Source organism: Peromyscus maniculatus, chromosome 5 (genome assembly GCF_049852395.1).
Source record: "Peromyscus maniculatus bairdii isolate BWxNUB_F1_BW_parent chromosome 5, HU_Pman_BW_mat_3.1, whole genome shotgun sequence".
Classification (NCBI taxonomy): Eukaryota; Metazoa; Chordata; class Mammalia; order Rodentia; family Cricetidae; genus Peromyscus; species Peromyscus maniculatus.
Window position 1 is genome coordinate 46225294 of NC_134856.1, and position 25967 is coordinate 46251260.

At 39.4% G+C, this 25967-nt stretch overlaps 1 long non-coding RNA gene across 1 annotated transcript in view; it reads left to right on the forward strand.

Moving 5' to 3' along the window:
• The first annotated feature begins 369 nt into the window (after nucleotides 1-369).
• The window catches only part of LOC121829733 (uncharacterized), a 90626-nt gene continuing 65028 nt past the window's right edge, over nucleotides 370-25967 (forward strand). The window contains exon 1 of the long non-coding RNA XR_006072798.2: nucleotides 370-607. This is a non-coding gene — a long non-coding RNA (uncharacterized LOC121829733). The remainder of the gene's footprint in view (nucleotides 608-25967) is intronic.

The window sequence follows — 25967 nt, forward strand, 5'->3', positions numbered from 1 at the left end:
TGTGTCACCATTTTGGGGATTATAAACGTGCACTGGCATGCCCAGCTCTGGGAATTGAATTCAGGTCCCCAATCTTGCAAGGAAAGTACTGAGTCACCTCCCCTGCCCTCACTGATACTTTTAGTCATTATCATGTTTTCTTCAGCTTTCTCATATATGCATATTTTTCATGTCCTGGTCCATTTCCTGTTACCATAACAAAATATCTGAGACTGGGTACTTGGTAAAGATAAGAGGTTCAAAACAGGAAAGGGGGGAAGTGTGTTAATACTGGCTTACTAGTCAGAAAGTCCAAGAGAAGAGTGATGGCATCTGCTTGACTTCTGGCAATGACCTTATGCTGTTTTGACTCATGGTAAGAATCAGCAATGCAACTGGGCACATGAGCAAGAGACAGAACTTGAAGGGCAGCCTCGTGTTATAACAGCCTACTCTTGTGGTAACTAACGCAGTCCCGGTGGGTGACAGCTCTTCTGTGACTGCAGTGATAGGCTCCTGAGAACTCCATTTCTTCAGCTGAACTAGGTCCTCCTCTCAACATGGCAGAATTATTTAGGATCATGCCTCCACATGAGTTCAGGTGGAAACAAAGTGAATTCAAATCACAGTAAGTAATGTATGTATGTTTGAAATTCACAGAAACTAACCATACTGTATTTTTTTGTGATGTGGCTTTTAGACCAATGTTCTTTATTGCTTTGTGAAATTATGTATCTGTACTTGGGAAGAGGGTTTGTTTGGATTTCCTCTTTCTACTCTGAGGTCATAAACTACCCTTGATTTTTTTGACATTATTAAACCTTTTCAATTTTCAGTTCATCTATAGAAGTCAATATCTAAGAGATTTGTGGGCACATTCATTATGTTCATACAATATGGAGGCTTAAAATTTGATATAGTATGACAATTTTAAAAACTAAAGATTTCTAAAAATTTTAAAAACAGTGGCTTTTCAAGGTTAAGTGACTGGGAACTGATCAAAAATATCAATTTCCATGAATTCTATTGTGAATTGAAAGGTATTTGCATTGAAAATATGTGTCTATATGCTAAATGTAGGGATGTGTACATGCAGCCTTATTGGGGAAAATGGATTTTAGAGATACAGTAAAGTTTGAGATCAAACTCTCAATTTTGTGAGTTTTAAGTACAATCACACACACACACACACACACACACACACACACACACACTCACCATCTGTGTGTTTATGATACTTGTATGTGTGTGCACATGGTACTCTGAGTAAAGGTGCACAAATAACACACCATGTGCGTGGTGGTCAGAAGACAACCTCAGGTGTTGATCCTCACCTTCCACCTCCATTGAGAAAGGATCTCTTCGTCTGCAGCTGTATTTTCCAGGCAAGCCACCCTGCAAGCTTCAGGAATTCCTCTTTCTCCTCCTTCAACCTCCCTAAGGAGCTCTAGGATGACAGAAACTGCCACCACTCCAGACTTCACATGGGCTCTGGGGACCCGAGATCAAGTCATCACCCCATGTGACAAGCACGTTATCCACTGAAACGTATCCCCAGTCCCAAAGAATACAATATTTATCAAAGCAAGACAATGTTTGGCAAGAATAAAGGATAGGAAGGGCATACCGTAGGAAAACGGGATGTGGGCTAATTCAACATTACAATGTGGATTTTTTATTTTTGAGAAATGATTAAATAGTTAGGAAAGAAGATTCTATAAACCTCTGTCCTTGATTTGTTGAATTTAGTGTTAGAAGTCTTTCAGTAGAGTCTTTAGAGCTGAGTAGCGGGACATGTAAGTTCTCTGGAAAATGAAACCGCAGAGACAAGTTACAATAATTCTCTATATAAGAGACTTTGTAAGGTTAAAATAAAGGGCCCAGAATGAGAACCAAAGTTATCTTCAGGCCCCACATACAGAAAAAAAAATTCACTATCTAGGACAGAGCAATTTGCATTTCAAGGTGCATCCGAGGATCTGAGAGATGGTACATATCGGGTGAATAATAACTTCATCCACCAGAAGCTTTCTTCACATGTCTATTTAGTGCTTGAGTGCACTTTTCTATTTTATTCTTCTAGCTTCTACTCTCCCAAAGAGCTAAGCACCACACAATATCTAAAGTTGTCATTTCTAAGGCTAATGACATCTAATTCTTATCATGGGCTGTAGTTTTCTCTGTGTAGACGAACTCTGAAAAAAAAAAGCTGCATTTCTACATCTCAATTTCGCCCATATCACAGAGCAAATGTAAATTGCAAGTCTCCTGCCTCTTTGATTGTGTGCCGGTCCCCCGCAGTTCCTGAAATAATGCCTGCTTATCATCAGAAGGTCAGACACTTTTTACCTCTGGGCCTGTGGAAAGTACAAACTGGATCCCTTTCTCCAAACATGAGGCATTGATGCCTCGGGGTGCTTGTCTGGCATTCATATATTTCAAAGGAAGCTTGATTATCCAGGAAAAAAAATTACAATTCTTTCTACTTTTCTGAAGCTACAAAAACAGAATAGAACCCTGTCTGTGCCAATATATTGGCTACTTCTGAAGCCCTTGCCCACAGTTCCTACAAACAACTTAAGAAAGGATCCTCAGGGCTCATGATTTTACCGATTCCACCATGATGGGGACCAGAGAGCAGAAACACTCAGTCCTGGTGTCAAGTGCCTGTGGCAGAGGCTGTTCACATCAGGGTAGACCAGAAGAGTGCTGAAGCAGAGACTAGGGTACAACCTTCCAGCACCTGTCTCTAATGACTTACCACCTCAACATTCACCGCCTTCTCACGGTTCTAACGGTTCCGTAGCTCCCAGACAGCACAGCACTGGAGAACAGTCACCGCTTGAGAGTGTGTGTTCGAGGGTGCGCTTCAGATTCAACCCTAACCTTCAGGGTTTATCAGTGTTTCTCCGAATACAAGTGGGCATTAGCCAATCAGTCAAAGACCCAGAGACTGAGATCTCTCGAGAGATCCTGCCAGCATACTTTCTTCCTCTGACTTCCATGGCAACTTCAGCACTTCCCTAGTCTCCAGTCCAGTCAACTTGGTCTATAAATTTCAGACTTGCTAGGCTGAACAATTATAATCTACATCTATATCTTATACATAGATCTATTTTTAACCTGTCTCTAGCTTTATGTAGACCAATAGTGACAGATCTAGAGATAAACACACACACACACACACACACACACACACACACACACACACAGACACACACGGAAACACACGGACACGGACACACACGGACACGGACATGGTTGGTTCTCTTTCTCTGCAGGACTTCATTACACAGCTCACTTAAATACATTGACTAAGACAATCATAATATCCTCAGCTTGACTAAATTTCACTTATTTTTTTTCTCCCAATCTCTAGCACCCTGACCTCCATTTTCTTGCAGTATCAGCTTTAGAAAATTTGTAATTATAAAGTTTTTGAGATGGCCTTTTAACTGTGTTTTCAGCTGTCTCCCTGAATGCCAACCCCAAGGGAAATAGCTTTCCTTCCTGCCAGCTTCCATGCGGAGGGCTGGAGCCTGACTTTCACACGTTTTGTTTCTAGTCACACAGTTACCACCTATTGCAAGAAAAGCATACTTTCACTTTAAACAAAGCCGGGAAGCAAACAAGACTACCCGTCTTTCTCCCTTATCCCAGCACGTAAGTCGTTCTCCTTCCCTTTGCTCCAGTGGAGTGGATTTCAGTCTGGCTGGTTTCTGGCTTCCTCACCTTCTACATTCACCTTGAGAAAATGCTCCCTTGTCTGCTCAACTCTGCCCAGGGCGATTCTGGCTTTGCCAGTATCGAGAGGCTCCTTTTTCTTGAGTTTGATATTGGACATGTGACTAGTTGGCCAGAATCCTCAAACAATGAAGCTTCTACGATATATTTAGATGTCTTTAATTATTCAGAAATGGTGTACCTGCCTGAAAATGAAGGTGAACTTTCTTCTTATAAAAGAAAATGTAAAAGGCACAGGACAAACAGAAAAAGCAGACATTATATACCCAGGGGTTAGGGGGTCTTTTTCAGTCAATGGTGGACTTGGAGCAAGACTGAGAGCCATATGGATTGACCCGTGTGTCTCTCATTTGGTTCCACTTTATTCTCTGGCTACGGTTCAGTGTTTCCCTATTGTACCTCTTCTTCTGCTTCTTCCAGTGGTCAGAACTTCCTAGACCCTCTGCCCTCTGTGTGCATAAGGATTAAAGCCACATGCTCTAACCAGGCATCCAAAGCCTAAGATTTCCCTGATTCTATTTTTCAGCAACTAGAGAGTCCTAGGAAGTGAAGCTAAAATGTCAGTCTAAGGTTGGAAAGTACTGTTTTAACCATGAGTGCTTGCAAGTGCCTAGGGCTAGTTTCTTCAGATTTTTTTTTTTACACTTGGGATGAATATTGAAAGCTTTTCTCTATTAAGGGCTACGGGTGGGATTTCTAAATCACCAGCCAGAACCTTCCTCGTGTCTGTGATAGTGAGACGCAGTTGTACTCCAAGTTGCCGCTTCACATTCTCTCCTGATATTAATCCTTCCGTGGAGACCACTGGCTGGGTCAGGAGTTGGACAGTCAATTTTCTTTGACATTTTGAAACTGTGCTAGAGGGCATCATTTCTGAAGGTCAGGTGCAGCCCTCTGATATAGAGTTGGGTTCATGTAGCATACTCAGGACTTTCTGGAGTCTGTTCTTGTGGTGAGAAGCATCCACTTGGCTGTGAGGGGCTCATACTCTCAGCATTTATAATTCTAGGACAATCTACTCAATGGCTGAGTATGAGACTCAGACTAGAACCTGTGCATTTACTTGTTCAACAGATATATTTGACACATTTGATATAACCAAGCATTTTTCTGCATGCTGGAAATGCAGAAACATTTTTCCAGCCTTAATGAACAGAGTAAATGATTGAAAAAAAAGGAGGGGGCTGGGGAGGTGCCTTAGTATGTAAGAGTGTTTGCTTTGCAAGCTTGAGAACCTGAGTTCATGTCCTCAGCACCCGGGTTAAAAAGCTATACAAACTCACTGCTGGGCATGGAGATGAACAGAGATGAGAGAATTTCTGTAGCTTGCCAGGCACCAGCCTTAGCTCCAGGTTCAGTGTGAGACTCTCTCAAGGGAAAACAGGAGAGTAATTAAGCAGGACCCCTGGTGTTCTTTTCTGGCTTTGTGCACCCACACTTGTGTGATCATAGAACACACACACACACACACACACACACACACACACACACACACACACACATACACACACACACACGTAAGGGAAGATTTTGATAAAACAAAACAAAACAAACAAACAAAACACTAATTATGTGATAACAATCTTTTTGGAAGGCTGTACTCTTGGAAAGCTACATTTTCACTAAATATTTCTTTAATTTCAGGCATCTGAACCTTATATTTTAGAAGATATGATATTTATGGTCAGAAATAAGGGAGGTTTCATTTAATTATAGAATTTTCCAATGGGAACAAAAACACAGACTTCCATGAACAAACAGTGTGATATTAACTTCTGATCAATGAGAAAATGTGGATCCTGTCAGGCAAGGACACACTCCTGAGCCCAAACCAGGACACAGTCTTTGGATTATGAATGTCTAGAAATAGAATCAAGACACAGAAATTGTATCACATGTCTTAAGAATCCACTTTGTGTATTTGAAACTTTGCAGTTAACTGTTAAGCAACCCTCCCTCTCCCACACTTGTGTTTCTTTCTTTAAACTCCTTCATTTTTGAATTCTTAAAAAGAATGATTCATCATTATTCTGAACCCTGCAAGCTCGTTCATTGTTTATTTACATCTTCCCACACTCAAAGAACTTCCAAGAAGCTTTTAAAAGAACCAATAGTTAAGTAGGCTATTAAAACCAAGATTGAAATGTTAAGACCACTAGAAGAAAAAGAGACATTGTCTAAAAATTTTAGACTAACTTAAAAACTAAATTTATCTCAGAGTTCCTTCAGTGTTTTAGGAGACTACACACAAATGAGATGTTTTGTAGTTTTCTGACTCAAAGGAATAAACATCTTGATTATGTCAATTACTTACAAAGTTTTGGTGGTGGGCATATTTTATGTTCCACAATTACCTAATTTCCTCTTTGTGTTTGTGTTTGCTTCTTATATTACTTATTCTCTATAATCATAGTCACAGCTTATAATCTATAGATTGGTTTTAAAGAGTAATATTTAACTATATAAAATAATAAAAGTTGAATATTTCTAGTCTAATCATTCATAATGAGTAATAAAAACTTTAACTCCAATAATAATTTACCAACTTCTACCTTGTGTTGTAGGTAATACATTTCTAATTAATTGGGTTGCTTTGTTTCAATCATTTATTATTCATTCAGTTTGTCAGTTGACCAGGGTTTTTCTATCAGTATCATCTCTTGAGTGACAGTTAAACTTATTCCAAAGTCTCCCACATATTCACAAAATGGTGAAGTTTTTGTATCTTCTCTTTTCTTCAAGGCTCTCCTATTTTTGTTCTAATGTTGGCTGTGATTCTGTTTATTTCTTGGCCTGGAAATTTATTTGCATTAATCTTCTTTCTTTACTGCTAGCTTCATATCTTTATATTTTTGTATATTAAGTTAACTAATAGCACATATTTAAGATAGTGTTGGGTTTCAGTCCTAACACTACCTGATTATACTGCCATCCAATGGTGACATCAGTTACCCAAGTTAATGCCAGGAGATGGAGGCTTAAGGGCTCTGCCATGTGGGATCTGTCCTTAAGACTAGCTTGATTTCAGACACTATCCTCAAGCTGTATGCCCAGGTCAGGTATAATTCCAACTATCTACCAATATACAGGTTCCTATTAACATTCAGTTTCAATGATTTCTAAGAATAACATCATGTTATTTTCTGAAGCATGTTATAATTATGATTAGGTTTTAGTATAAAGTATACATAGACAGTATGGTCCATAGACATGCTGAAGCATATTATTGTTGTTATTAAGTTTTATTATGAATTATAAATAGACCATATGGTCTATAGAGAGGGTAGACACTCCCTATTGTCTCCCCTGGAGGTGAGGCATGGCATCCTTCCTGTACAATAATGTATTAAATCATTTCTTTATTTATGTTGCTATTACTGTTATAAATGTTTGAGACAATTAACTTACAAAGAAAAAAAGGTTTATTTGGGCTCTTAGTTATAGAGGGTCCAGGCCATGATTAGACAATGCCCTTTGTTTGGTGTCTGGGCAAAGGTCAGTATGTTGTAGTGAGAGTCTGTTTAAAAAATTCACTTCATGGGCAGGAAGTAAAAGAAAGCAAGGTGCAGGATTAGGATCCCACAATTCCCTTTGAGAATGTGCTCCAAATTGCCCAAAGAAATCCTCTGTTCCTGTTACTTAAAACTCCAGATAGCATCATTCTAGGTCAAGACTTTAAAAACAATTAAGAATGTACTAAGAGCCTATTGGTTTAATTCTCCTTTGATCTAGGGTCTTGAGTGACAGTCACAATCTAGAATGTCACAGTTACGAAGGCATGAGTTATTTTTTTTTATCATTGGCTACATAATGAATAGTGATTGACTTTTTTAAGATTTATTGAGACAGGGTTCCTCTGTGTAGCCCTGGCTGTCTTGGGACTCACTCTGTACACCAGGCTGGCCTTGAACTTATTTTTAATGATGTATGTATGTTTGTGAGTATGTGCACTGAGTAGGGGTACCTGGAGAATTTAGAAAAGGGCACCACATTCCATTGAGCGGTAGTTACAAGCCATTGTGAGAAACAAAACCAGAAGCTGAACTTCATTCCTCTGCAAAAGCAGTGCATCCTGGTAACTGCTGAACCACCTTTTCAGGCCCCTCCCTCACTGATTTTTAAACCCTTTCCTTTTTCTGAGACAACTGGCCCAATGTTCTGATGTTTTAATTATGTGGTTGGTCTTTGTTTGGTGCCCAACTTCCATGTCTAGTTGAAACTCTGTAGGAAGCCTACAATGAGTCACATCATTGTTATAAAACCCAGACTCCTATCATCTAAAAAATTACAAAGATTTCACAGCTCTGTACTGGAAGTTGGAGGTAAGGATCATAGGTAATTATTTATTGTATCACTTTCCAGGCCGCTACACATTTAGAATATGCCAAATCCATAAAGATACTGTTTACTTTTATAAAGTTTAGTTACTTTTATTTTATATGTATAAGTGCTTTGCCTACATGTATGTCTGCATATCATGTGTATTCAGTGCCTATGAAGGCCTGAAGAGGGCCTCTGATTCCCTGGAGCTGGAGTGATAGATAGTTGTGAGCTGCCATGTGGGTGCTGGGAATCGAACCAAGGTCCTTGTCAAGAGCAGCCAAGGCTCTCAAACACCAAGACATCTTTCCAGCTCCAAATAGACTGATTAAAGCTACAGAATCTCTTCATTGTACATTCTAGCATAACTGTTTTTCAAGAACATGGAATGATTTCTACAAGGTAGTGAGTATGCCTATCAACATAATCACTCCAGGAAAACATCTGATAATTCCCAGTAAACAAGAGCATCCAAAAGCTTTGATCTAGCAAATTTATTTCTAGGTAAATGTCTAAAGAAAATGTTCATAGCCAGGAAGGATTATAAAACATTTTGGTATGCTCACACATACAGGTTTCCTAACTCATTGCTTTTCAGCCATTTTGTAACTCCAAGAGTTGTTAAGAACTATAATGTATATTTCCCAAGAAATTCTCATGAATATAATCTTGTTGAAAGCAGCTTATTATTATTTTGTTAATGTTGATCAGCTGAGTATTTAATATTAAATTTTTCCAGCATTTCTTATTGCATAAAGATGAATTTGTTATTTGAAGTTGAAACCTATTAAATATTCAACTAATTTACTATTTTTTAGGTTAAACATAGTTTTTAATGTATATGAGTGTTTTACTTGTATGTTTGTACTTATGCCTGGTGCCCATAGATGACAGGAGAGAACATTGGATCTCATGGAACTGGAGTTATAGATGGTGGTGCACTACCATGTGGCTGCTGGAAATTGAACCCAGATCCTCTGGAAAACCAGCCAATGCCCGTAACCATTAAACCACATCTCCAGTCTCTGATTTACTAGTTAATAAATGAATTAGATTTGTTTGGAGCATGTGTTCTTTTTATATCTATCTGGAAGTCATGGTTTTGCCCATAAAAATGTATTATTTACCAGCACAAGAAACAAACACTATGATATTCCTAAAGGTGCTGTTTGTGGTACTCATGGGGAAGATAGGGTTAGTGATGGGTCTAGAACTGTGTTTTATCTTCCTTGAGGACACCTCAGGAGTTCTGACCTCCTTTAAACATACTGATGAAATTTACTAGTTGAAAGATAAATGAAGGTCTTCTGGGCCTGCTATATCTTGATTTCTCACCTAAGAAATTATTTTTTGTATGCTATACTGAGCCTGTCTCGGTTGTGTATTGTAAATAAAACTTTAGCAAGGATGGGCAGAGGAGGGGAGCTATTGCTTTTTTTCCTCTGAATTGCATTCAACACACACACACACACACACACACACACACCCCTTGCCAAAACAAAAAATAAAAATAAATAAAACCATCCTTGTGCAGAAAACAAGGTGACCTGTAAGGCTTCATCTAGACGGAGAGAGGCAATGATGGCTATAGATGTCAGAGCCTCCACAGAGCCTCTCCTGACTGTCTCCTCATCCACTCTCCTCTTAGGCTCCAAGGGATGTAACTTTGTGGCTGTGGTGTATTTGACTAACAATCCACAACTGATGAATGTGTATGTAGTTTATAGCCCTTTCAAGCTAGAGGTTAACCAGAAAATATTGATAATATAATTTATTATACTTTAGACAGTCTTATACATAATTTAGCAATCATATTTAGACATTTCTTTCTTGACTCAGAGAACAAATATTCTTATTTCTAATTGTGTTTTAAGTGAACTTTCATTTTCTTTATAACTCCCTCACTGACAGGACAAGGGGAATAAGATATTGTAATGTATTTTATGAATATGGAAATTCCATACTTCCTTGAATGTTCTATAGACTGTTTAGATTTTACCATTTTAAATACTTCATGTAATAGATTTTTAATATAAAAAATCAACCAGTCAACTAATAGTTTTGAATAAGAATAAGTTCTAAACTATCTGAACAGAACTAATTAAAGAATTTATTTTTTCAAGATACTTACAATTAGGATCCACGTGAATCATTTTCTGTTAGAGAGATTTCTTGTTATAGGGTTCCCTGGGTCCTCTTCCTCATATATTCACTGTATATATTCACTGTATATTCACTGTAATGGGAATTGATGCAATTGTGGGGATGGCTTGGGTGAAGGAGGTGATGAAGGCACAAAAGGAAGTTACTCTTCAGACTCAACACAAAGTGGAGTTGGGCCAGTTTGCTTTGGTTGCCTTTCAGTTTCATTGGTGGTCAGAGCATGGACTCAGAACTTTTGTTTGGTACTTACAGACTCTGGAGTTTTTCCAAATACCCACTTAGAAAAAGTAGTCAGGGAAGTTCTGGTTTCCAGTCTGCCAGAATATCCAAGAACTGTTGGACAGCAACAGAAGATGCAGTGTATAATAATAGCAGCCCAAGAAAGTGAAGGAAGAAAGCAAGATCAGAATATTTGAATAATGATTGACAGTTTCCCACAATTAATGAAATGAAACATCACAGGTCCAAGAGGCTTAGAAGGTACCTTTTGGATATTCCAAAGAGACATACACAGATATGCATATTCAAACTTCAAAAGTATCAGAGATAAAGAAAAACATTTTCAAGTAAATCAGAGAAAAGGAGAAGATCTTATCTATTGAGGAACAAAGGAATTATATGTCACTTTTAAAAAAATACATGCAAGAAATGAGTAGAAGAAAACATTTACAGTTCTGAGGGATGAAGCAACAACAAAGAATTCTTTACCCAGGAAATTACCTTGAAAGTGGAGGAGGAGTGCTTTCTCAGAAAAACAAATGATTAAGGAGCTTGGTGCCTGTAAGTCTGCTTTATAAGGACTGTGGGAGATGCTTTTCAGTGAAATGCGAAGTGAGATGGGTCAGAAGCTCAGGTCTATACAAAGAAAGAAAGCACAGGAGGAATAAATGAAGATAAATACTTGCTCTTCTCACTCTGTTGGTCTAACAAACAATAGCTTGCTCAAAGTTAGAGTAGCACCAAATATGCTTAATCAATGTGTTTGATTAGATAGCCTCCATAAGTATAAAAAAAAAAATGGCTAGGCGATGGTAGTAAACACCTTTAATCCCAGCACTCAGGAGGCAGAGCCAAGCAGATCTCTGTGAGTTTGAGGCCAGCCTGTTCTACAAAGTGAGATCCAGGACAGGCACCAAAACTACACAGAGAAACCCTGTCTCCAAAAGCCAGTATGTATACATACATATATGGAAATGCAAAGAATGATGGCCATAATACAAGAGTGTGCAGTGAGGAGGAAGATTATTTTGTTATCCTGAAGAATTAGTAGTAAATGTACATTGTTTACTCAAGGACAACTCAAAAACAGGAAACATAACAGAAAACATGCTAAGAGAGAGGAGAGTGGCTTATATAAAGTGCTCTTTTAAAGCCCCAGGGCACTGAGAGACTAGGAGACAAATCATAAAGAAAAGAATAGCAACAGACAGAAAAGAGTTATAAAGAGGGTATAGAAATAACTACTTTGGACAGCATTGGTCTAAATTCAAGAATTGAAAGGGCCTGTAATAAGTCAAAAAATAAGACACAACTCCATGTTTTCTGAAAGCATGGGACTTGGGGTGTTCAACAGCTCTGTATGATACTATAGTGTGTACTAAATATACTATATATATATATATATATATATATATATATATATATATATATTCCATTATAGTATAGTATATATGTTCTGTGTGTGTCCTAGTTTGAGTTTGCTTTCTTCTTTTTCTTTTTATTGATAATTGACTTTTCCCCTCACGTAATATTTCCTGATTAAGATTTCCCTTCCCTCTATTTATCCCAGGGCTTCTCCTCTTGTCCAGATCCACCCTCGTTCTGTGTTCTGTCTCTTATTAGAAAACAAACTGGTATGCATGGCATACAGGAGACAGTTGAGTACCTGGATCTGTCTGATGGGCCCCAGGCAGTGGGATCAGGATCTATCCCTGGTGCATGAGCTGGCTTTCTGTATCTCATTACCTATGGTGAGACACCTTACTCACCCTTGATGCAGGAAGGAGGGGCTTGGTCCTGTCTCAGCTGAATGTACCAGGCTTTGCTTTCCCCATATGGGAGGACTTACCCTTTTGGAGGAGGGGATGAGGGGTGGGTTAGGGGAGGGAAAGGAGGGGGTGGGGGGAGCAGGAGGAAGGATGAGAGGGGGATGTGTGGTTGGTATATAAAATGAATAAAAAAATCTAAGAAAACAGACTTCCACAGGAATATAATATAATACAATAATTATTATAATATAATATAATATTGTAAAGGCAAAGCTAACACATCAGAATTGGACAAAACAAACAGGAGGAAAAGTGCAGGCCCAAGAGAAGGCACAAGAAACAGACATCCAGACATCCCCTCATTTGCACACTCAGGAATCCCATAAAAGCACTACAATGGAAGCCATAATATATATGTAAAGGACCTCAAGGGTGAAAAGAAAGAATATATATATGAAAAGAAAATAAAAAATTAAATAAAAAAAAAGCTTGACACTACATTGTGAGACAAGGAACCTCCAAAGATGCTGTTGACTGGCTGGCCATTCCTGCCTGGACGTGGAGTCTACACTTACAAATAGCTTTTTATCCCCCAGTTAGACTCCCTTGGAGAAAACTACATTCTCATTTGCAAGTGGTTATCAACTGGAGATAGCTTCTGGCTTAGAGATGGGAACATGTGTCTACTTGTCCTTTCAGCTCTAGGACCCCAATCTGGTGCAGACCCATACAGGCTCTGTGCATGATGCTTCAGTCTCTGTGACTTTGTATGTACAGTGATCATCTTGACTTAGAGGGCCTTGTTTCCTTGGTGCCTTTCATCTCTTGTGGCTCATAACTCTTTCTGCTTCTTCTTCCACAGGGTCCCTAAGCCCTGAGGGGGTCGGGTCTGTGGTAGACATCCCATTTAGGGTTGGGTTGCTGAGTGTTCCAAGGTTTTTCACACTCTTCATTTGTCTTGCTGTGTCTTGCTGTGGGTTTCTGTGTTTATTCCCATCTGCTGCAGAAGGAAGCTTCTCTAGTAATGGCTGAGCAAGGCACTGATCTATGAGTATAGCAGAATGCTGGTAGGAGTCACTTTATTGATACATTGCTATTGTTTGTATGATTTTAGAACAGTAGTATTTGGTTTTCCCCCTGGGCTATCTAGTCTCAGGTTCTTGGTCACCTAAGCATGGGTTGGGCATGGGTTTCATCTCTTAGAGTGCATCTTAAGTCAAATATTGGTTGGTCACTCTAAATGAGAATTTAGTGTTCTCCAAGGGAGTGTAACTGATGGGGGCGAGGGGGACAAACTACTCTTTTTTAAAATATTTTTATTTTATAATTAACTTAATTTCACGTATCAGCCACGGATTTCCCAGCCTCCTTTCTCCCCCCACTCAGCCCTCCCCCCAATCTACCTCCCATTCCCACCTCCTCCAAGGCAAGGTCTCCCCTGGGGAGTTAGTCCAGCCTGGTAGACATAGCCGAGGCAGGTCCAGTCCCCTCCTCCCTACATCAAGGCTGAGCAAAGTGTCCCAGCATAGGCCCCAGGCTCCAAAAAGCCAGCCCATGCACCAAGAACAGGTCCTGGCTCCACTGCCTGGGGGCCTTTCAAACAGTTCAAGCTAATCAACTGTCTCACTTATCCAGAGGGCCTGGTCCAGTTCCATGGATGGAACTAGAAAAAATCATCCTGAGTGAGGTAACCCAGACTCAGAAAGACAGACATGGTACATACTCACTCATAAGTGGATACTAGATGTAAAGCAAAAAATAACCAGACTGCAACTCACAACTCCAGGGAGGCTACCTAGTAAATAGGACCCTAAGAAAGACACAGGGATCTCCCAATGACAGAGAAATGGATGAAAACAAACTACTCTTAAGTGTAGACTCCATGCCCAGCCGTCGTTGGCCAATCAATGTCATCTTTGGAGGTTCCTTGTCTAATAATGTTGTGTCAAGTTTTTTTTTTTAATTTAATTTTTCTTTTTTTCATATATATTCTTTCTTTTCACCCCAGAGGTCCTTCACATATATATTATGGCTCCCAGTTTAGTGTTTTTATGGGATTCCTGAGTGTGCAGACAGGTGGGTCTCTGGTTTTTGTACCTTTTCTTTGTCAGGACACACAAAGGAGTTATGGCTGGCTTGGTGTTTATGTTTCTTTTTTAGTAGTGTGCAGAGCACCTTCCTGTACCAAAGATGATAGAACGTAGTGGGTGAAGGCTGTATGGAGGCACCAGATCAACTGCTCTATGTTCAATGAGTTGTGCAGGTGTTGGTTTTGACAATGGGGTCTTGTCAGTTTATGGAGAGCAATTTATACAATAGTCTTGGCAACAGTCTAGGTTGTCTGGGGATTCCCATGGGACATCTCAATTAGATGTAACCCAATCTCCATACTAGAAATTTCATTTGTTGACAAGAGATGACCATTTGAGGCTTTATTTCCCCCCAATATTTGCCTATTTTGTTTAGATTAATATATATATATAACATATTTTGTATATATATATATATATATATATATATATATCCCCTCAAATGGACCTTGTCTCCCTCTTCCCTCACCATCTCTACTTGATCCTCCCATTCTAGCCCTCACCTCCCATCCATCCATAGCTATTTATTATATTTCTCTTTCTTAGAAGATCCATCTGTCCACTTCCAATCTCTGACTCTAAACCTACCTTCTATGGTTCTACAGATTGAACTTTGTTATTGTTGACTAAACATCTAATAGCCACATGTAACACAGGTGAAGAATACATACCATATTTGTCTTTCTGGATTTGAGGATATATCACCCAGGATGAATTTTTTTTCTAGTTATATCCATTTACCTATAAATGTTACGATTTTATTTTAGTAAAAGCTGAGTAACTCTTCACTCTGTAAATCTACCACAGTTTGTTTATTCATTCTGCTTTTGAGGGACATCTAGGTTGTTTCTAATTTCTCGGTACTATGAATAGAGCAGCAATGACCATGGTTGAGCAAGTGTCCTTGTGGTAGGATGAAGCATCATTTGGGTATATGCCTGTGTCTTAGACAGTGTTCTACTGCTGTGAATAGATGCCATGACCAAGGCAACTCTTATTAAAAAAAAAGCATTTTCCTGGGGTTTGCTTACAGTTTCAGACGTTTAGTTCATTGTCATTTTGATGGCGAGTGGCAGCAAGCAGGCAGACATGTTGCTGGAGAAGTTGAAAGTTCTCTGTCCATATCTACAGGCAGCAGAAAGTGAGAGAGAGACTGAGTTGAGTCTGGCTTGAGCTTTTGAAGCCTCATGGCCTAACCACTCACCACCACCCCCATGACATACTTCCTTCAACAAAAACACACCTACTCCAATAAGGCCATACTCCTAATCCCTGTCAAGTAGTGCCACTCACTAATGACCAAGCATTCAAATATATGAGCAAAGAGGAGGCTTTTCTACAATGCTGAGTAGTATTGTTGAATCCTGAGGTAGATAAATTCCAATCTTTCGGAGGAAACAGTGTACTGATTTCCATAGAGTCTGCTCACTCATCTACCAGCAATAGAGGAGTACTCTTAGTTCACATCCTCAATAGCATGCATTTTTCACTTGTTTTATTGATCTTAGCTATTCTGATGGATATAAGATGAAGTCTCAAAGTAATTTTAATTTGCATTTCCCTGATGACTATTCAAAAGATGTCGAACATTTCTTTATTTCTTACCTGTTTTGATACTTATCTGTTTAGATCTGTAACCCATTTTAAATTGGGTTATTTGTTTAATTGGTATCTAGTTTTTTGAGTTCTCTCTATATTTTGTGCATTAGCCCTCTATTGGATGTGTAGTGGGTAAATATTTTTCCCATTCTGTAGGCTGCTGCTTAGTCAGAATAATGGTGTCCTTTGCTGTACAGAAGCTTTTCAGTTAGTACCCCAAGACATTTTATATTATTTGAGGCTATTATGAATGGTGTTGCTTCCATGTTTTCATTCTCAGTTCATTTGTCATTGTATATAGGAGGACTACTTATTTGTGTGAGTTAATTTTGTATCTATCTAAATGCTGAAAGTGTTTATTAGCTGTAGGAGTTCCCTGGTGGGATTTTTAGGGTCAGTTATGTATACCGTCATATCATATGCAAATTAAAAGATTTTGACTTCTTCCTTTCCAATTTGTATCCCCTTGATTTCCTTCAGTTGTATTATTGCTCTAGATAAGACTTCAAGCACTATATTAAGTAGGTATATAGAGAGTGGACAGCCTTGTCCTGTTCCTGATTGTAGTGGAATTGCTTTGAGTTTCTCTCCATTTAAGTTGTTGTTGGTTACAGACTTACTATAAACTGCTGTTATTATGTTGAGGTATATTCAACCAAAGTATCTATTTCTTTTATCATGTCTTCTGTGCCTGAGAGTCTCTCTTCCATCTCTAGTATTCTGTTCGTGAAACTTGTCTATGAGCTTCCTGTTCGAGTTCCTAAATTTTTCATTTCCAGGTTCCCTCAGTTTGAGTTTTCTTTATTGATTCTATTTGTACTTTCAGTTCTTGAACTATTACTTTCTCAGGTTCTTAGGAGAGTGTGGTGCCTGTGTGGTGTCTGGTAGGAAATTCTTCTGATATCCTGATAGGTGTGACCATTGGAGGTTCTAAGTAAGATATGTTCCTGGTTCCTGGGTAGTGGGAGCTGACACTCAGAATAGAGTCATAATAAGAAGATCTGAGGGAGTCCACAGGAGGGAGGAAAGCAGGGTGTTCCACCAGGATCTGCTTCGTCCCCTGGGAATGGGGGCAGAGAACAAGGAGAGGCCACCGCAAGTAGTCTGCTAGCTACAGAGCTGTGGATGAGACCGAGAGATTGGATATGGAGGAGAGGACAGAGAGTAAAAATCTGATGCTTGATTACTGTTTGGCTGGCCTACTCGCTTCCCTGTCAGGCTAGACTTACAGGTTCTCAGAGAAAGCCTGCTTGAGTTGGGGTCTGGGATAACAGGATGAGTGTGGAGGAAGGTTGCAGGAGCTGGAGATGGGGGAAGAGGAGAAGGAGAGGACACAGCAGGTGGTCTGCTACAGAGATGGAGGTTGAGACTGGGGGATTAAATTAGGAAGACAGGAGGGAGTACTGAAGATCCACAGTTAGACTACCTGCTTCTCTGGCTGGAGCAGCCTGTGGGTTCTCAGGGAATGCCTGCTGGAGTTGGGGACTGGGATAAAGCAATGAATGATGGGAGGAAAGCTTGGAGGGGAAGATTTGTGTGATCCACTGTTGATGGGGGCCTGGGGAAGGGAGGCTGCAGCAGGTAGTCTGCTGCCCAGCTCATGAAGCTGTGCAATTAGCCTACCTGCTTCCCTGGTTAGAGTGGCTGCAGGTCTCCAGGAATCTTAGTACAATTTGTATTACTGTGATAAACATCATTACAAAACATAACTTGAGGGAAGAAGGGATTTATTTCAGTGTACAGCTTAAAGTCTATCATGAAAGGAATCAAGGCAGGAACTCAAGAAGGAACCTGGATGCAAGAACAGACTTAGGACAGGAAGTCCTATGATTGCCTCTTTCTGGCTTGTCCCTCCTGGTTGTCTCAGTTAGCCATGTCCCAACCCACCCCCACAACCACCATACACACATAACTCAGGATTATCTGCTCAAGGATAATATTACCCACAGTGGGCTGAGCCTTCTCATAATTGTCATTAGTTAGGAAAACGCCCCACAGACATGTTCACAGGACAATCTGATAGAGGCAATTCCTATACTGAGAGTTTAAGTCTTCCCAGATGACTACACATTGTGTCAAGTTGATAGAAAAAAGAAAGAGAGAGAGAGAGAGAGAGAGAGAGAGAGAGAGAGAGAGAGAGAGAGAGAGGAAGAAAGAGAGAAAGAAAGAGTGGGAATGAAAGAAAGAAAAAAGAGGAAGAAAGAAAGCAGTACAATGTGTGTGTGTGTTTATGTGTGTAATGTCAGTACACATTTACACATATCTATACATTACCAAAAAGAAAAACTTAATGTAGGCTATGAACTTCAGTTGATATTGGTGTCAATTTAAATTCTTTACAACGCACCTTCCGTGCGTATGTTTTTGGTGGGGTGGAAGGTGAAATGTATGCTTAGGGGCAGATAGTCTATGGATAGTCTCTGCATCATTTCCTCAAATTCGTTGTGAACCTAAAACTGCTTTTTAGAGATGTATCTGATGGACTTTAAGAACAAATGCTTCCCGATACAACTTTAAGATTACTTTTTCTGCACCATTCTTCAAACTCCCTCGATTATTTGAAAAACTTCAATAAAGTCGGAAAACTCATAAGAGACTAACTCATGTCTATTGAGCTGGGAAATAAATCAGAGGATACTGTCTGTGCTAGAAGTGAGGCGGTACTTGGAAGTGGCTGCAGGAATTTTTAGCAAAGGCAATCAAAGAGAACTCTGCCATAATTTGATAAAAGAGAGAACAAAGCACAACTAGGAAGACAGGAGTTTCTCTAGCTCTCACCTAATATATAAGAACACCACTCAGCTATTTAAAGTTAGATCTTAGGATAGTAGAGAACTGAAGGGAAGGAACTTTGATGTTATCAGAACACACTGAGCTGACCAGAGAGAGCTGAAATAACTCATGACATCCTGTAGGTGAAGAAAGATGTTTCAATTTTCACATATTTGAAATTGTTTTCATTTTACATATAATTATTGATAAATGTCTTTTAAAACCATAGTCTAAATTTTTAAAATTGCCTTTGAAAACATCTTATGGAGATAGAATGTTTACAGAAAAAGAACAGGCAGGCCCTATACATACACACACAGACAAATAGTTACAAACTAACTCCATTTGTATAATTAGCATCTACACCAAGAATCAAACATCATCAACATTCCAGACGGCTCCACTTTGACCCTTGAAAACACTCTACTCCAGAGGTAAATGACTTATCCCTTACCTTATAAGAGGAGAGACTGATTTTTCCTACTTGACAATTTTTAATAATTGGTAAGTAATCTAGTTAATTGTTTGTTCACGGTTCCTTTGCCCTCTACAGTTGATGCTCAGCAGTGTAGTGGTTTGGCTTTCTTCATAAACTTACCAACACTTTTTCCTATTCTTCTGTCAATCAGGTAGACACGCATATGCAATATATTTTAATTTTAATTTGCATTATCTGATGACCCATGAAGTTGAAAACTTTTGAGGTGGTGGGTGCTGGCCTTGAACATGCAGTGCAAGTGCTCTAACACTGGACAGTGTCCCTCATTGGTTCTTACTTTTTCAGGCTAACTGAACACTTAAAAAAGTGTCTTCCCAAGGTCTTTTTTCCTCTCCTTTCTCCTCCTTTTCTGTCTTATTCTTCCTCTTCCCTACTTCAGCTTCCTCCCTCTTCCTTTTCCTTCTCCTCTTCTTCCTCCTCCTATTCTAGTTTTCCCTCCTTCCCTTCTTTTGATATGGAGCCTCATGTGTCTCCGCTGGTCTTGAGCTGGATATATAGCTGAAAGTGACCTTGAACTTCTGGTCCTCTTGCCTCCTCCTCCCAAATGCTGGGATTACAGGTGTGTGCTGCCATGCCTAGTCCTTAGGATTCTTTTTTTATTTTTTTTTTATTTTACAATACAACTCAGTTCTACATATCAGCCACGGATTCCCTTGTTCTCCCCACTCCTGCCCCTCTCTCCTTCCCTCCAGACAACCCCCCATTCCCACCTCCTCCAGGGCAAAGCCTCCCTGGAGGACTGAGATCAACCTGGTAGACTTCAGTCCAGGCACGTCCAGTCCCCTCCTCCCAGGCCCAGCCAAGCGACCCTGCATAAGCCCCAGGTTTCAAACAGCCAACTCATGCAATGAGCACAGGACCCTGTCCCACTGCCTGGATGCCTCCCAAACAGATCAAACCAATCAACTGTCTCACCCATTCAGAGGGCCTGACCAAGTTGGGGGCCCCTCAGCCATTGGTTCATAGTTCATGTGTTTCCATTTGTTTGGCTATTTGTCCCTGTGCTTTATCCAACATTGGTTTCAACAATTCTTGCTCATATAAACCCTCCTCTTTCTTGCCAATTGGACTCCCAGAGCTCCACCTGGGGCCTAGACATGGATCTCTGCATCCAGATCCCTCAGTCCTTGGATGGGGTTTCTAGCACGACAATTAGGATGTTTGGCCATCCCATCACCAGAGTAGGTCAGTTTGGGCTGTCTCTTGACCATTGCCAGCAGTCTATTGTGGGGGTATCTTTGTGGATTTCTGTGGGCCTCTCTAGCACTTTGCTTCTTCCTATTCTCATGTGGTCTTCATTTGCCGTGGTCTCCTATTTCTTGTTCTCCCTCTCTGTTCTTGATCCAGCTGGGATCTCTTGCTCCCCCAAGCTCTCTTTCCCTTGACCATCGCCCTTCATTATCCCCACTCATGTCCAGGCTGTTCATGTAGATCTCATCCATTTCTCCATCATTGGGCGATCCCCATGTCTTTCTTGGGGTCCTGTTTTCCAGGTAGCCTCCTTGGTGATGTGAGTAGCAGTCCAGTCATCCTTGTTCCACATCTAGTATCCTTCTATAAGTGAGAACATACCATGTTTGTCTTTCTGAGTCTGGGTTACCTCACTCAGGATGATTTTTTCTAGATCCATCCATTTGCCTGCAAACCTCATGATGTCATTGTTTTTCTCTGCTGAGTAGTATTCCATTGTGTATATGTACCACATTTTATTTATCCATTCTTCAGTTGAAGGGCATCTAGGTTGTTTCCAGATTCTGGCTATTATAAACAATGCTGATATGAACATAGCTGAGCAAGTGCTCTTGTGGTATGATTGAGCATTCCTTGGGTATATGCCCAAGAGTGGTATAGCTGGATTTTAGGGGAGATTGATTCCCAATTTTCTAAGAAAGCACCATATTGATTTCCAAAGTGGTTGTACAAGCTTGCATTCCCACCAGCAGTGGAGGAGAGTTCCCCTAGCTCCACATCCTCTCTAGCATAAGGTGTCTTCAGTGTTTTTGATCTTCTTATGGACTGGGATCACTATGCATTGGTTACTAAGGCATGTGAGTCAGATGAGACATATAACACACATGCAAGTCACCTGAGGTATGTTTATTACTTATAACAAAGTAATAAATAAAAGAACAAGAGAAACCTGAGATTTAGCATAGCTCATATCCAAAATTCAGGAAATTTGCTGTGGGTAGATGAAATCAACTTCATATTTATTACTTGGACTATAATTAAGAGACTTTGTATAGAAGCCTGCTCTGGGTTTCATACCTGGGGGGCAGAATGGCCATTGGGCCACAGTTCTAAGGGATACCCTATTCTAGGGGAAACCTGTGCCATCCAATTTCCTCTTATCTCAGGATATTTCATGTGTAACAAATTCTATAATTATCCTTGAGAAATATAAACAAAATGTGAGGAGGGCTGGGTTGGGCCAAGGCCAGTAGGGGAATTTTCCATTTCAGGTCAGTACAAACCGCTCCTCAGTATGTCTCATTTTGGGACTAACCCTTTTATTCCCTATTTAATTCTTAATCTGTAATTATGTATATTCACGTCTGTCTGTGTGTGGGTATGCACATATCCACACGGTCATCTAAGATATAGAGAATTAATTTTTAAAGATTTCATTTTTTATGTGAATTGTGGTTTTGTCTGTCTGTATGTCTGTGTGAGGATGTTGGATACCCTGGAACTGGGGTGACAGGCAGATGTAAGCTGCCATGTGGGTACTGAGAATTGAACTGGGGTCCTTTGGAAGAGCAGCTGGTGCTCTTAACTGCTAAGCCATCTCTCCAGCCCCTAAAGATTTCATTTTTAAATCCATGTATGTGTACATGAGACCAGTGTGCATGTGAGTTGAGAGGCCAACAGTGTCAGATCCCCCTAGAGCTAGAGTTAGAAGTAGCAATGGGCCGTCTGGCATGGATGAGGGAGATAGGTTGAATAAACTCTCTAGCCCCTCTGAAAAATAATATTTAGTTTTATCTTATATTCATCCACCTTGCCGAATTTACTGATCAGTTTTAAGAAATTAAAACGTATATATCCTTAGGAGAAAAGTGGACCCAATTATGTGCTCTGTAACAAAGGGCATACAAGGTCTGCCACAAACAAAAATGGTGAATAAATTTATAGCTAAAAGCTTTCATATACTAAATTCTGCTCAGATGGATGGATTAGAGGATTCCATAGTGCATCTGAGAAAGAAAGACTGAAAATTTACATAAACTCTGACCTTTAGTTAAAACATAATAGGAATTTTTAAAAAATAAAACTGTGGTCCAAAGAGAGGCCTACAGGGTAAATGTGCTTGCCACCAAGCCTAGTGACCTGATCTCAATCCCTGGGACCCACATGAGGAAGGAGAGAACTGAGTTCTACAAATTGTCCTCTGATCTCTATACACAAACCATGGCATATGTATCTACAGACATAAGCCCATAATACACACATCCATGCACACAAACAATAAATAAATAAATGTAAAGAAAAAGAATGAAAGTAAACCTTTTGTATCCTTTATGAATAAGTAGTAAAGCAAAGTCATTGAATATATCCAAACCAAATCCATATTTATATTACTATAACACACCATGATTAAGTGCACAATATTTAAGAAGACCAAAATTGTCTTAACATGCAAAAATCTTTCAGCACAATTTATCATTAAAGTGGAACAATGAAGACATAAGGTTGGGGATGCAGCTAATTTGGTAGAGAGCTTGCCTAGCATCCAGGAAACCTGGGCTTGATCTCTGGCACTGAACAAGGCAGGTGGGTTTGTTTGTTTGTTTGTTTGTTTTGTACATCTGTAATATCAGAATTAAAGAGGTGAAGAAATGATTATCAGAAATTCCAGTCATCCTTAGCTACTTAGTATGATAACGACTAGCCTTGGCTACATGAGAGACCCTGTTCAAAACACAATAAACAAATAAAACAAAGCACCCCCAAGATAATTTATATCATGGTATTTTAAGACAGAAAATTCATGTGACAAAATTCAACACATGTATATGATAAAATGTCTAAGCACATTAACAATTACAAGTGTAGATGCTTCATAATATGCCAAGTTGGCTGGACCATGCAATATTTCCTAATTCTTTTACCTCTATTTCTAGCTATTGTGGGTTTATAAGAGACATCTATGCCAGAGACTTGGAGATCAGTGCTAAAAAATGCCCCCTTAGCTTGCTGCTCTAGTGGCTTACATCATTAGAAGGGACAGCAGCTAGCCAGACCTGCAATTGCTTCATACTCCTTGCCTTCACTGAATTCCCTATCAGATTCATTGATCCCTGCCTCAAATGTGTGTTTAGCTTTGTAATGAATGGTATCAGCTTCTCCTATGGGATATACACACCATCAAGACTGGAAAAAATCCCAAACCTTCACAGGTTGCAGTAGATTCTTTTCTCATGGTAGCAGCTCTTGTTAGTAGGTTACATTTCACAGTGATCACTTTGTTTTTACTGCGTATCCTATTGACTCTTAGCTTCAGCATCAGATACAAAGTCAGACTCTTTCACAGACTGCTCAACTAGCATCCACAACTCATATTTACAGCAAGCAATCGATCAATTGATCTGTAAACAGACACAGACACCTAACTTGTGGCTAACCTCAAGCTCACTAATGAATTATTCTATAGTTTCCCCTAAATTAAGGAGTAAGAAAAAATGCCCAATGCTTTCCTGGAGATACTCACCTAAATACATAGCCTAGATAGAGAAATAAAGAGACACTGGTCAGAAATGAAGATGTTAGAATACCTATAAACTCAAGTGTCATGGTCATTGATGCAGACGTATCTATTGAATCCATGCAAAGCATACTAGAACACGTAAGTTTGACAAGCACAAAAGATTTAAACAAAACAGGTGAAAGTTCATTAAATATAAATGACTCTTATAAACTCCAGGAAATGCAAGTATAATCTATGCTGATATAAAAGGTTAATGTCCTGAGGATGGACTTGATAGAAGTTTAACTCACAGGTATATACACACAATTACTCACAATTTAGATCCCTATAAAGTGGGTTTTCAAAATGTTATGAGCTTAAATAAGCCATCTCATGTCTCTAGAGAAAGAACTAAACCTTTAAAAGTGAATATTTAGCTATTTTATTAGCTTGAGATTACCTTGAAAAACAGCAAAATCAGTTGGGACACACACTATAATGTTCTAGGATAATGTAAATATTCTACATCTATAAAGTCTCATATAATTGCTAAACATTACATGTGGTAATTGCACATTTGAAAATTCCCATGGCAAATGAGAAAGATATAATGCGGTCTTATCTAATTTTAATTGCCTTACTCTAACTTACGAGTCTGATGGCTACTCTCTTCCACAGTCCACACATAAGCTCCTTTATTCTCAGTCTCCTATTGTGTAAGTCAATAGCTCTAATCAGTAATGAAGTAACTTTCTATGGTGAGTATTGGTAGAGTTGAACTAGTTTAACTATATGGAGCACGAGTTAAAAGTCTATGATGTAGCATTAATTATTGATGACGTAGTATAACTGAAGTGATGGATTGCAAATCTGCTCACTCTAAACAACCCTGCTGTCATTGATGTATACAGTAGATCAGTCTTCACTCAGGATAGTCTGAAAATATATGTAAACTACTTGGGTATGTTTTAAATAATGGTCAATGAAACTAGAACAGTGGTGTTAAATTATGTTCGGAGAAATAAAAATACTGCTTGTATTTAGTAAATACCACCTGCTAAACGTAGTGGCAGAATTTCAAAGTGTGTGTGTGTGTGTGTGTGTGTGTGTGTGCACATGCACATGTATGTGTGTACACATGCATGTCTATTCTTGTGGGGGCTAGAGGTTGGTGTCAGGTGTCTTCCTTAGTTCTTTACCACCTTATTTTATTTATTTATTTATTTTTGAGACAAGGTCTTTCACTGAACCTGGATCTTGCCAATTGGCTAGACAAGGCTATCCAGCAAGCCCCTGGGAACTCCCTGTCTTCCCCTTCCAGCTCTGATTATAGGCATGCACTGTTGCTCCTGGCGGTTCAAATTCAGTCCCTCATATCTATGCAACAAGCACGTTACCTCCCAGGCCATTGCTTCTTTCAGCTGACAGAACTCTTGATGCTTTTCTTGAATGTGATCAGCCCTTAAAGCTGATTTATTAAGTCACTACCTCAGATTTTCTTAAAGATATGGATAATGTTGTTTTTGTTCTTATTTTTAACTAGTTGTTTAACCAGATGTGGTGGTACATGCCTCAAACTCCAGCACACAGGAGGTAGAGGCAGAGCATTCGCTATGAAGCCCCAAAGCACCTTGGGCTCCATAGCAAAGCCCTATCTTTAAAACCAAAGCAGAACAAAAATGTAATTGTTAATTATCGAAGAGTATTTCTGTGAAGAATAAGCTTGAAACTAATACTCTGACTTTTTTAAAGAATGGAACTGACAACCGACTACAAGCAATGGATTGTGTTAACATACCTGTTTGGCATTTAGCAGGTAAACAGTAGTAACACAGTATTTCAGGAGTCCCCACAATGTCTTACAGGACCTGATACAACTTTAAGAAATTTCTATCAGGTATGCAATGAAAGTTGAAATCCATACTCAAGGTACTATCAGGCAAAGTGAAGATTCTGCCTTGAAGTTCCACTTAAATTTACACAGAGACACAGACACACACACCACCCTTATTTCTTGCATAGTTTTGGGGTGCCACATTATGGTACAAATGGAACCAATGATAGACATGAACAATGTCATGCAAATAAATCTTGTGAACAAAACTCAAAAAGAACCTGATGCATTT